This window comes from Rattus norvegicus, chromosome 11, assembly GCF_036323735.1.
Source record: "Rattus norvegicus strain BN/NHsdMcwi chromosome 11, GRCr8, whole genome shotgun sequence".
In the NCBI taxonomy this organism is placed as follows: domain Eukaryota; kingdom Metazoa; phylum Chordata; class Mammalia; order Rodentia; family Muridae; genus Rattus; species Rattus norvegicus.
The window spans coordinates 21,040,329-21,054,042 of record NC_086029.1 but is presented as its reverse complement, the minus strand read 5'-3'; the positions used below and the strand labels follow the sequence as shown (position 1 = coordinate 21,054,042).

General features: G+C 35.8%; 1 pseudogene; it reads left to right on the top strand.

Moving 5' to 3' along the window:
* The first annotated feature begins 12,654 nt into the window (after nucleotides 1-12,654).
* On the top strand, nucleotides 12,655-13,452 carry Chac2-ps2 (ChaC glutathione specific gamma-glutamylcyclotransferase 2, pseudogene 2; annotated as a pseudogene).
* The last annotated feature ends 262 nt before the right edge of the window (nucleotides 13,453-13,714 follow it).

Here is a 13,714-nt window from a genome sequence, read left to right as displayed (position 1 = left end):
CTTGCCTCCTTATGTTGGGCTTTACCATTTATTATCCTTTGTAGTGCTGGATTTGTAGAAAGATATTGTGTAAATTTGGTTTTGTCATGGAATATCTTGGTTTCTCCATCAATGTTAATTGAGAGTTTTGCTGGATACAGTAACCTGGGCTGGCAGTTGTGTTCTCTTAGGGTCTGTATGACATCAGTCCAGGATCTTCTGGCCTTCATAGTTTCTGGCGAGAAGTCTGGTGTGATTCTGATAGGTCTGCCTTTATATGTTACTTGACCCTTTTCCCTTACTGCTTTTAATATTCTTTCTTTATTTTGTGCGTTTGGTGTTTTGACAATTATGTGACAGGAGGTGTTTCTTTTCAGGTCCAATCTATTTGGAGTTCTGTAGGCTTCTTGTATGCCTATGGGTATCTTTTTTTTTTAGGTTAGGGAAGTTTTCTTCTATGATTTTGTTGAAGATATTTACTGGTCCTTTGAGCTGGGAGTCTTCACTCTCTTCTATACCTATTATCCTTAGGTTTGATCTTCTCATTGAGTCCTGGATTTCCTGTATGTTTTGGACCAGTAGCTTTTTCCGCTTTACATTATCTTTGACAGTTGAGTCAATGATTTCTATGGAATCTTCTGCTCCTGAGATTCTCTCTTCCATCTCTTGTATTCTGTTGGTGAAGCTTGTATCTACAGCTCCTTGTCTCTTCTTTTGTTTTTCTATATCCAGGGTTGTTTCCATGTGTTCTTTCTTGATTGCTTCTATTTCCATTTTTAATTCCTTCAACTGTTTGATTGTGTTTTCCTGGAATTCTTTCAGGGATTTTTGTGTCTCCTCTCTGTGGGTTTCTACTTGTTTATTTATGTTTTCCTGGAATTCTTTCAGGGTTTTTTGTGTCTCCTCTCTATGGGCTTCTACTGGTTTATTTATGTTTTCCTGGAATTCTTTCAGGCATTTTTGCGATTCTTTCAGGCATTTTTGCGATTCCTCTCTATAGGCTTCTACTTGTTCTCTAAGGGAGTTCTTCACGTCTTTCTTGAAGTCCTCCAGCATCATGATCAAAAATGATTTTGGAACTAGATCTTGCTTTTCTGGTGTGTTTGGATATTCCATGTTTGTTTTGATGGGAGAATTGGGCTCCGATGGTGCCATGTAGTCTTGGTTTCTGTTGCTTGGGTTCCTGCGCTTGCCTCTCGCCATCAGATTATCTCTAGTGTTACTTTGTTCTGCTATTTCTGACAGTGGCTAGACTGTCCTATAAGCCTGTGTGTCAGGAGTGCTGTAGACCTGTTTTCCTATCTTTCAGTCAGTTATGGGGACAGAGTGTTCTGCTTTCCGGCGTTTAGTTTTTCCTCTCTACAGGTCTTCAGCTGTTCCTGTGGGCCTGTGTCTTGAGTTCACCAGGCAGCTTTCTTGCAGCAGAAAAGTTGGTCTTACCTGTGGTCCCGAGGCTCAAGTTCGCTCGTGGGGTGCTGCCCATGGGCTCTCTGCAGCAGCAGCAACCAGGAAGACTTGTGCTGCCGTTTCTGGGAGCTTCAGTGCACCAGGGTTCCAGATGGTCTTTGGCTTTTTCCTCTGGCGTCTGAGATGTGTGTGCAGAGAGCAGTCTCTTCTGGTTTCCCAGGCTTGTCTGCCTCTCTGAAGGTTCAGCTCTCCCTCTCACGGGATTTGGGTGCAGAGAACTGTTTATCAGGTCTGTTTCCTTCAGGTTCCAGCGGTGTCTCAGGCAGGGGTCCTGCCGCTCCTGGGCCCTCCCCCACGGGAGCCCAGAGGCCTTATACAGTTTCCTCTTGGGCCAGGGATGTGGGCAGGCGTGAGCAGTGTTGGTGGTCTCTTCCGCTCTGCAGCCTCAGGAGTGCCCACCTGACCAGGCGGTTGGGTCTCTCTCTCACAGGGTCTGGGGGCAGAGAGCTGCTGTGGGCCGGGATCCGCGGGTGTCGAACTAAACCTTTGAAACTGCACTCCAGTCCCAATTAAATGTTTTCCATTACAAAAGTTGCTTTGGTCATGGTATTTCTTCACAGCATAAGACAGAACTTAATACCAGGACCTGAGGTATTAGAGTGATAGGCCTGACTATGTTTTTGTTTGGAGGAATGTGGATTTTAGGACTGTATTAGGAAAGCAGTGGAATCTTTTAAATAGTGTTGAATGGGCCAATATTAGAAGATAGTGGTGCTTATGGTTATTTGAACTTTAGGGACTTGGCTCAAGTGGTTTCAGAGGAGAATCTTAAAATGTCTCCTAGAGATTGTACTTGTGGTAGTTTCATGAAGAATGTGGTTACCTTTTTTTTTATGAATAATATGCATGAGTCTAAGGTAAAGAGCTTGATATTAATTGCATTGACAAAGAAAATGTAGCTTAGACTCTTCTGTTCTGTGGTTCACTCTTACAAAGAGTGTTTTATTTAGAAGAAGCAAACTGAGAAGTGTGAAATATAAAATGTATGATTCAAGGATTCAAGGGGTACCAGGAAGTAGAATGGAGCTAAATTCTGTGTTTAAGGGTATTAAATGGATTTAAGGGAGTAGTAACTTGGGGGAAGATGTGTTTGTAGCTGAACAAGGGCTAGTTATATCATGTTAGGCATTATTATGAACTGGTTAGTGTTTTGATTTAGACATATGATGATAAAATAGTATGTAAATTGACAAGAAATGGATTGTGATGGCTATTCTCTACTGCTGTTTACTTGACTATATCTACAATGAACTGTGATCCAGACCTTATAATGATCTTATGATAAGGAATTAAAGAAAATCTTAGTTCCATGAGTGGTGTCACATGCCTTTAATCCATAGAGACAGAAGCATGCTAATATCTGAATTCAATGTCAGCATATAGAGCAAGTTACAGAATAGCCAAGCTGTGGAAGAAAAGGAAGTTATTGAAAACAGAAAGCTAGTAAAGATGTAATTGAATAAGGGAGTCATGTTCAAGCCTCAACAAGCAGCAGAACTTGGCAGCTTCCAGCACATGGTCCTGGCTAGAATATAGAATAGACTATAGAATAGTATATAGACTAGAATGTAAAATAGAATGCAGAATAAGATATAGAATATAGAATAGAATATACAATAGAATATAGAATATGCAATAGAATATAGAATAAAATACAGAATAGAATACAGAGTAAAGAATATACAATGGAATATAGAATAAAATGTAGAATAGAATATAGAATATAGAATACAATAGAGAAAAGAATGTAGAATATAGAAGAGAATATACAATATAGAATACAATTTTTAATAGAATATGGAATAGAATATAGAATAGAATGTAGAATAGAGAATAGAATATAGAATACAGAATAGAATGTAGAATAGAATACAGAATAGAGAATAGGATATAGAACAGAAGGGGTTGCTGAGACAATTGATAGTGGATAGCCAGAGCTAAGAACTTAATGAAGTTCTTAAGTCTGATTAAGAAGAGAATAATATCATGATGGTAAGATCTCCTGAGAAGTGTTTTTCCAGGAGTAAGAAAGAAGACATATTCCAGAGATGGATATTGTGCTGGCAGCTGGACTTGGTAATATGTAAGAATCACCTGATTATCACCATATTTTTAAGGCATGATCATGAAAGTCAGATGAGGCTTGGCACTGTGAGAGGCTAGGAATGACCATTTGTGAAGGTGTAGTCTAAATGGTAGTTGACAACCAGTACTGAAGAGTCATGGATAGGTCGGGTTTGGCACCATGAAGAGAGCCTATGATTGGCTTTGGTAAAATTCCAGTCTAGTTGCAAGAGAAGACCTCAGTGTATTGTGGATGTCAATACCATAAGATGGTCGCCATGAAGATCATCAGCAGTGGAGTGCAGTCATCCAGTGCCTAGAGCACTAGGGAGAACAGAGCTGGAGAAGTGACCCAAACCTTTGGAGGGGGGCAGAAGATCATGTCTGGTCCCAGATATTGAATTAAAAAACTGTGCCATTAAAGCTACCTTTGTAGGCCCAAGGCATTAAAAACACCAGAGCTGCAAAGGACAGCTGATAGTAGGGAATGAATCTAGTCCAAGAAAAGGAATTGAGTTGCAATCAACAAAGATAAAAAAAGGTGGCTATCTGAAAAAGTGATTGGACAGTTTGGTGTTTGCTTAGCTGAGTTTTGGACTTGCTTTGGTCCACACTCTCTTTACTGGGCTCTCTTCCCCATATTGTAATGCAATATTTAATATCCTGCAATATTGGAAGTATGTGATCTGCTTTTTTTATTTTGATTTAGAGGATTACAGTTAAAAGATCGTATGAATCTCAGAAGAGATTTTTGATCCTTAGATTTTAAATGTCATTCAGTCTGTGATAGATTAGGGGATTTTTAAAATTGGACTAAATGTATTTTGGATTATATTAAGGCTGTGTGTCTTTGGGTACCAGGAAGTAGAATACGGTGGTTTGAGTGAGTATGGCCTCCATAGATTCATGTGATTCAATGCTTTGTCCATACAGAATGGTACCATTTGGAGGTGTGGACTTGTTGGAGCAGGTATGACCTTGTTCGAGGAAGAGTGTCACTGTGGAGGTGTGCTTTGAGGTCTCATACATAAGTTCAAGTTACACACTATATGGAAGATTGTCTTTTCCTGCCTGCCTCCAGATCAAGATATAGAACTCTTGGCTCCTCCAACATCATGTCTGCCTGTATGCTGTCATGGTTTCCACTATGTCAGTAATGACTAATCCTCTGAAACTGAAAGCCAGCTCCAATCAAATATTTGACTTTATAGTAGTTGCCTTGCTCATAGTGTCTCTTCAAAGCAATAAAATTCTAAATAAGGCATATCCTAAGTTTATATTTTTGAAATACACTATAGAAACTCTATAATTATAAGCTTTTATTACAAATTATAAATATAAATGATAAGTGACATGAAAACCATATTTAATGTTTTATTGACCATATTATTCTCAAATTCTGGGAAGAAGTACCAGAATTCATTACAGAGAGATTAAACACAGAAGAGAGCATGCTGAGTCCTTATGTACATTTTTCTGAAATCAGTGAAGAACTTAGAAAAGAAAACTTGAAATTCTATACTATACATGGACAGGAATAAACATACCTTAAGTTTCAATATGTATAACTGAATAATTAATGATATAAAACCCAACATCTTTAATATAAACATGAAGATAAACTTAAGAAAAGCTGCAAATATTGAAATTATCAAACACATATCTACATACTTTTCAATTTTAAAGGTTTATTCCTTCAATAGATAATTTAAATTTTGATAAAATAGAACAGAACTATTTTGATGCTAAGACTTCTGATGTGACTCATGTACATTTGATCACTTAGTTATATCAAAATATTCTATTTTAGTTATGACACTAAACATATAAATACAGTAAGGCCATTTTGGCCAATGCAAAATTAAAACTTAAATTGTTAAATTGTATTTTCTTCAATTAATGCTAAGTTGTGGAAGAAATATATATCACATGTGTTTCCCACCCCCCACAAATTAGTTTATACTTTTATGAAATGAACAAGATCATCCACTGGGAATAAATATCTTTAGCTGGATCATGTCATCTGTACTGTACAGAAAGTTTACATATGTTGGAAATAATTTACCCTCAAAATCAAAAGACCATGGTCTAACACTAGCAGATCATTAGATTTTAAAATTAATTTATATTCTAAAAGGTTTTAAATGTACCAAATAAAATTTCTTAATACTAGACCACATACATTTAATTATGAATAAGTATTAAATGTCATTCGACTCAATTGTTTTAAAAATTGTGATTAACATGAGAGGCTGAACTCACTGTATTTCTCTGAAGTGAAAAGGCAACAGGACAGCAAGTGATACGCATGAGAAAGAATGTTCAACCTCTAAACCAGGTGTGAGGAAGGAAGATGCGTAAGAAACAGAGATTATGTAAACCAATTTGGTTTTTTCTTTTACAAAGTTAAGAACCAAATATTGATATCTACATTTTTTCTTCTTTGTAAATTCACTGTACAGTGCTCACTTTTTAATGCTGGAGGAAGGTCTGTCTTTTTTTTTAAGGCCAGGTTGTCAGAAATTTCAAAATTATTCTTCCAATAGCAACAACAAAAATGTATTTCTTGTGCTCTATTTTTGTTTTGTTTTTCTGCAATATGTGCACTATATTAACTTGGCAAGGGTTAATTTTAAATTTGTCATGGCATTTTCATCTCTAGGTTTGGTTTATAGCACCATTAAATTTGAAAGAAAATTTCAAGATCTAATAATATTTGTAGGCACATGATCTCACAAAAAAATTAGGGAGATTGGAAACAAACAGAGCAGAGGGTGTCGAAAATAATGAATTTAGCATGGGGAAAGGAAAATAACAGAGATTCTGAAACTTCAAAGTAAATATAAAATGTGACCTGGGGAGATTTCTGGTTATTTTTGCTTATGTTCACTCATTGCCCTAGGATTGCCATCAAACCCATATTTTAGTGAGGATCATTTTGTTGTATATGGCAAAAGAACAGTTCCTAGAAGATGGTCAGGGAGGAGCCACAGAAATAAAGCTTAACTAAGGATACAGATGTTCTAGAGTAGCAGGAGATGAGCCTACCATGTCTTTCTTTTGAGACAGAAAATAGGCTTAACAAGACGGAAACAAAAATGTTCAATATCTTTCTTGGGCTGTAATTACTTTCTGTCAAAGTCTCATATTCTGATGACTGGGCAATGCCACAGAAAAATCAAGGTCCTTTTGAGTATCCCTTTCCGGAAGCAAATTTATTTTTGAGTTGCACACCATTCACTTTCCTGCTGGAAAGGACTCTGAGGGTGAGTTTTACAGCGACACTTCAAAGCAAGTGATAATATTACACGTGACTTAGTGGATATATTAACTAGATGACAGTGGTGATATTCAACTGTTTAGGGACTTAGTGTTAGAGTGTTAATCTCTGAGGAGACAATAGCATCTAAAAATTTTAATTAAAAAAGGAACGCACTCACATTAATTCCTGTGGTGTCTTACTGAATCAGTGTAGAGAAATATGCATGGTGGTATACGGCAATTAGCTTTTACATGAAAAGGCACCAAGTAGGAAATAAATGCTTATAGAGAATAAATACTTTTCTGTAAAAACAGAAAAAAGCATCAATTCTTCCTAAAATATCAATCATTACAGAATCACATTGTTGTAGTTCACTGATTTTGTTTAACATTCCCTCCATAATTTTAATGACAAAATATATGAAATTATTAAATAATGGACAGATTCAATGTGTAGATCCTACAAGACAAAATATTGCATATGTTAAAATATTAAAACAAAATTTAAAAGAAAAATCAATAAGTTCCTTTGTAGGGCAGTGGAAGGGTCCCATGGCAAGGGTAATCATCTTTATAACTTAGAATTCTCTAAGGGCTAGATGTTCTCCAAAAATAGAATGAAGTAAGTCAAGTGTTTTATTTTTTGTTTGTTTTTTGTATTTTGCTTTTTTCATTAAATGTAGAGAAATATTTGTATTTATCAAGTGCTACTATTATTTTGTAGGGATAATTTCAATATTTATATTTTCTAGTAAACAGGGAACAAACAATCACTTTAATCATTTTGAGAATCAAATTTTAATTTACATCCATTAGTTTAGCAAGGCTAATTGGACAAAATATATTTTCTTAGGATTGTCTTTTTCCTCTGCAATGCTCAGATAACAATGTCATACTATCCCATTTATTCAGAAATCACATATGATTCTTGGTAGATAGAGTCTTCTTATATTTGGTTTCCTTTAAATTACTGAAATTTAAGTCCTGAATAAATACATAATATGCAAAAGGAATAGAGATAGTTAAAAATAATGGATTCAAATAAAGGCATGGGAGCTCTAAAAGTAGAAGAAATATCCATGAAATTTTAATATGAAACAATAACGTGATATTAAACACCAAATTTGTAGTTCTCATAATGGAAGTACAATGTATGAACTATGTAATTAATTAGGTATTGATGGTTTAATTAGCAGCTGCGTGTGTATCAGGTAAGTGTGTTAGCTTACCCCCAAACTCCTATTATTTGGGATGTAGAAGCAGAAAGACTGTCTTGTGTTTGAGACCAGTTATGCTAGCTAATAAGTTACAGGCTCTCTAAGACTACAGATTAGGAACCCATGCAAAGCAGATGTGTGCACAAATAAAGAAACCTGGGAATTGTAACAAATGCATTAGTATAAAAATAGTAAGATGATGAGTATTAAGCTTGAACAAAAGCTAGATATAAAGGAAGTGGTAAAAACATGTTCTTGACGGACAGATCAAGATATGTCTGAAAAGAATAATGACAAGATATCTAAGCTCTATAGTCTTTAGGAATAAAACATCTAAACATGTAAATGGTGTGCCAGGTACTCATTTTGGACCAAAATTATCAAAGTTGTAAACAAAATATCCTCCCTTTCTTTACACACTGATAATTTAATTTCCATAAATTCTTCTTTCTCCAGATTTTCTGAACACCCTTTCCTTAAGAAATAGTTTGCCAGAATTTTATATAATTTATCAATTTGGTGGTTCTGCTTTTAACTGAGAAGCACCACGCGTGCCTTACATCAGTAACATTCTTGACACAATAGAACCTTTCTGAATTCTGATGTATTTTCTGTTTTCAATGTATGAAATAAATATATTAATAGAGAAACTGCAAACTATAAGGCAGAAGAAATGCAGAGTGAAGTAGGTATAAGACAAAAATCCTATTACTATAAGGTAATCAATCAAGTAGAACTAATAAAAAATGAACCATACAAGTTAATGTAAATATAAAACTACCAATACATTTTTTGTTGGCAAAATATGCTTTAAAATATGTTAAAGATTCTTACACATAAACTGTCATTATCTGAATATCAAATCAAGCTGCATGTCCTGTATGTTATCTGTCAGTGCTATATCGGAATAACACTTGTTCGTTGTTTCCTGAATATAATGAAAAATCAGCTTTTGCAAGTCCAGGGAGAATTTTTCTAGTAAAAGAAGATATTATTGTTTAAATGTAGAAGGTTCTTGAAAAGTCTTAACTAAGGTCTTGTAATTGTGAATGAAAGCAGTTAAATGTTATGCTAAGGTGTGATAGGCCAAGGGTAGACAATATCATGTTTTAGAGAAAGGTGTATTCTAATGGTAGTGCATATCTTTATGGCAATGTAGCTTGAAGAATATTTTCTGAGTTTTCTTTAATATCTATCTTTTAGCTGTTTAAATAGGAAAAATCCTACAAAACAGAGTTAGAAATGTAGCAGAAAGTAGAAGTTGGTGTATCTTGGCTTCTTTGTCAAATATCAAATGTGTACAAATATACATGTGTAGGTTTATTTTTGGATGTACGGTTCGAGTCCCTTCATCAACTTATCTTTTTTGGCCAATACCATGCTATTTTTATTACTATTACACTGTAGTATAGCTTGAAATCAGAGATGGGGATACCCACGAAAGTTCTTTTATTGTACAGCATTGGTTTTTTTTTGTTTCTTTGTTTTTTTTTTATTTGGTTTTTCTTGTGATTTTGAGAATTGTTATCTCAAGGTTTGAAAAAGAATTGGGGTGGAATTTTGATGGGAATATCACTGAAATTGTTGATTGCTTTTGGTAAGATGAACGTTTTTACTATTTTACTCCTATCAATCCTTGAACGTTGGAGAGCTTTCCATCTCCTGACATTCTCAGTTTCTTTGTTCAGAGACTTGAAGTTCTTATCATATAGGAATTTCACATGCTTAGGTTAGAGTTTTACCAAAATATTTTCTATGGTTTGTTGCAATTGTAAAGGCTATTGCTTCCATAATTTCTTTCTCAGCCCATTTATCATTTGTATAAAGGAAGGCTACTAATTATTTTGGGTTGGTTTTGTATCCAGGACTTTTCTCAAGGTGTTTGTTTTAGGAATTTTCTGGTAGAAATTTTGGGAATCTTTATTAATTCTAATCACTTCATCTTGACGTGGGTTTAGTTTTGGTGAAAACCATATGGAGAAGTGGGAGCATTGCTATTTTAGATGGAACTAATAAAATTAAAGTAAGACATCTGTGTGGGAAGAAAATAAGCATGGATACAGGAAAGTAAAAGTAAATTGATAGAATTTCCTATTATCAAGAATAATGTACAAATAAAATTCGGAGGTAGAAAATAAAACCAAATGATAGTTTTCTGTCAGTTCTTTACGTGTTCTTTTAGGTTTGGAAATCAAAAATTGCTTCTCATATGAAAATGCTGGGTGATAACTTTTAATAAAATAGGTAGTTTTTAGAAAAAAAATTGTAGAGATAAATCAAACATCAATCATGTCAAAACATTCAGTAAAGGGAAAATGAGGGCACAGTTCATCTAAAAGTTTAAAGGAAAAATATGAAAATGGACCAAATAATCTGTTAGAAAAATGCCTTATAAAGTATGTGTGCATATTGAACATGACACATACCCCTGTAATTCTAAAATTAATAGAGGCAGAAGGACCCATGATTCAGTGCCTGGATTAGCTACATAGCAAGGTGAAGCCATCTTGTATTATATGAGAAGTCATTGGATTAAAGGGGAGGGGTAAGTAACATATTATGTTGCAGGAGAATGAAAAGCAATATTGCAGTTTTGCTCAGACGAATCTTTATTCATTTTGGGAATACTTAAAAGATAAAGTAAAATATGAAATACAATGAGCCTGACCTTCAAAATTATTTGGTAGAGAATAAAGCAAAAAAATGCATAAATAATAATAGAGAAATGGAGGCTTGTGGATCCCTAAGTCTTAATAAACAGTATAGAGCTTTCTTGATCCTGTCCAGGTCAGTGAGAGATCTCTGTAGGAAAAAAATGGCAGTCAAAAGTGATATGAGAATTGTAGTCACATGACAACCTGAGGTTTTTCTCTGCCTTCTGTGTAAAACTGTACACAAATGCACATAATAATGGCAATGAAAATAATAAAGTTATAAAGTTAGTTATTGCCTAAAACCTCTATGAATGCCCCAACACAATCCCCTGACACTTTGTCTTTTTAATTTTAGTGTAGTTACAGTAAAAAAAAATAGTAAAGGAAAATGTGTTTCCCTCCTTTGAGACTAAGATCCAGACACTGTGCTTCATACCTCAATCAAACTTCCCTAGAGGCAAGAAGAGTTCCTATTCATAATTTTGTTGCCAATTAATGCTGCATTGTTTTGTAGCCAAGGTATGTATAACTTATGATCTACTTGTCAGAGGAAAGTGATTTGTAAAAAATACAAATAGAAAAATTTCAGGAAAGTTCATGTAAAAAAGGGCATTTCCAATTGTACATTAAACCTCACAAATCCATAGTGGGAGACAGAAACTTAACAGAGAAATAATGAAACTCACAGAGGTTTTGATTCAAATGAACTTAACAGATATTCAGGACATTTCACCCAACCACAAAGGAGTATATGTTTTTCTCAATACCTCATGTAACATTTTCAAAAATTGACCATATAATCAGTCACAAAGCAAACCTCTGAAGATACAAGAAGATTATAGTAACCCCTCGAATTTTATCAGATTACCATAGATTAAACTGGACTTCAACAATAACAAAACCAATATAAAGCCTATAAATTCATGGAAACTGAAAAACTTTCTACTCAAAGATCACTGGGTAAGAGAAGAAATTAAAAACTTTCTAGAATTCAAAAAGGCACTAAATTCCAAACTTATGAAAGAGTATGAAATCAGTGCTAAGAGAAAATTTCATAGCACTTAATGACTACATTAATTGGAGAGTTGGAGATCTCTCTCTCTCTCTCTCTCTCTCTCTCTCTCTCTCTCTCTTTCCTTTTTTTTTCCGGAGCTGAGGACCGAACCCAGGGCCTTGCGCTTGCTAGGCAAGTGCTGTACAACTGAGCTAAATTCCCAACCTGGAGAGCTCTCATATTAACAAATTAAAAGTACATCTGAAGGCTCTAAAAAGAGAAAAGAAGAAGGAGGAGAAGGAGGAGGAGGAGGGGGAGGAGGAGGAAGAGGAGGAGGAGGAGGAGGAGGAGGGGGAAGAAGGGGAGGAAGAGGAGGAGGAGGAGGGGGAGGAGGAGGAGGGGGATAGTAGCCAAAAGTTCAGAATACCCATGATACAACCAACACACCCAATAAAAGTTAAACAAGAAGGAGAGCCCAAGTGATGATGCTGAAATCCCACTTAGAAAGGAGAACAGAACAGTCATGAGAGATGGAGGGAGACAGAGACCTAGTTGGAAATGGGGAGAGCAAGAGGAATAGGTGGGCAATGTCAGGTATGTGGAGAGACAGGAGACTGTCCCAGAGGACTTGAGATTGAATTGAAATATGCAGTTGCCAGGGGGAGGGGGAGGGTGGATGATGTAGGAGGCCCCAGGATTAGGGATGCTCCCTAAGAATCAATGCAGGCGACCTTAGCAGAAATAACAAATGATGGGGACATGGAACCTCAAGAGACCACATCCTTTAGCTGAAAGGATGCCCAGTAGAAGGATGGGGATACCAAGCCACATAGAATACTTTTGATGCAAATTTGGTCACATCTAAAAGAAATGCAGGCACAAAACTGGAGCAGAAACTGAAGGAATGGATGACCAGTGATTGATCCATTTTGAGAGCCATCCCATGGGCAGGCACCAATCTCATACTATTAATGATGCTGTGATGTGTTAAGAGATAGGAGCCTGGGGTGCACCTGGCACTGCCCTAGCAGCCGGTTCCTCCCCTCGGCAGCAGTCTCGTTCTGAAGTCCGGGTGCCGGTCCAGAAAGATGTGGGTGTTTGGTTATGGATCCCTCATTCGGAAGGTGGACTTCCCCTACCAAGACAAGCTGGTTGGTTACATCACAAACTACAGCCGGCGCTTCTGGCAAGGCAGCACCGACCACCGCGGGGTCCCCAGCAAGCCTGTAAGAGTTGTGACCTTGTTGAATATCCTGGGGGGAATGTATGAGGTGTTGCTTACAAACTACCCGTAGGAAAAGAAGAAGAAGTAAAAACATATCTTGACTTCAGAGAGAAAGGAGGCTACAGAACTACGACAGTCATTTTTTATCCAAAAGATTCCACAAAACTATTCAGTGTTTTGCTCTACGTTGGAACATGTGATAATCCTAACTATCTTGGACCTGCACCTCTGGAAGACATTGCTGAACAAATTTTTAACGCAGCTGGTCCAAGTGGAAGAAATATAGACTATTTTTTTGAACTTGCAGATTCTATTAGGAAACTTGTGTCAAAAGATGCAGACGAGCATTTCTTCTCTTTGGAAAAATTAGTAAAGGAACACTTAGAAGGAAAATAGAACCTGATTTGCACACAGAGTCACCAACTCCCGCAAAGAGGCAAGAGTTCTAGTCTTCAGAGAATAACATCAGTACAGAACAGCAGTATGTTTTAGACATTCTTACTTGAAGATATTACTATTTAATATTGTAATTGAAATATCACCTAAATTTACAATTTATTTGCAAGTGTCCTAAGGCATATTTAAAAGATTTTTATAAAGGAAAAAAAGTGTTCATGTTGTACAAGTGATTTCTTAATTATATGACATTTCAACATTTGTTCATTACAAATACAGGTCTTAACTTCCTGTTTCTATTAGATACATGGTTACCATGGTTTGTTGTGTATAAGTTTAAAATGTTATTAGAAATATTTAGTAAGAAGTAAGGTTGCAGCACTGATTGTTAATTTCCTTGTTATTTGGAATTAAATGAAGATCAGATTTAGACCAAAAGAAATTGGATTTTTTTTAA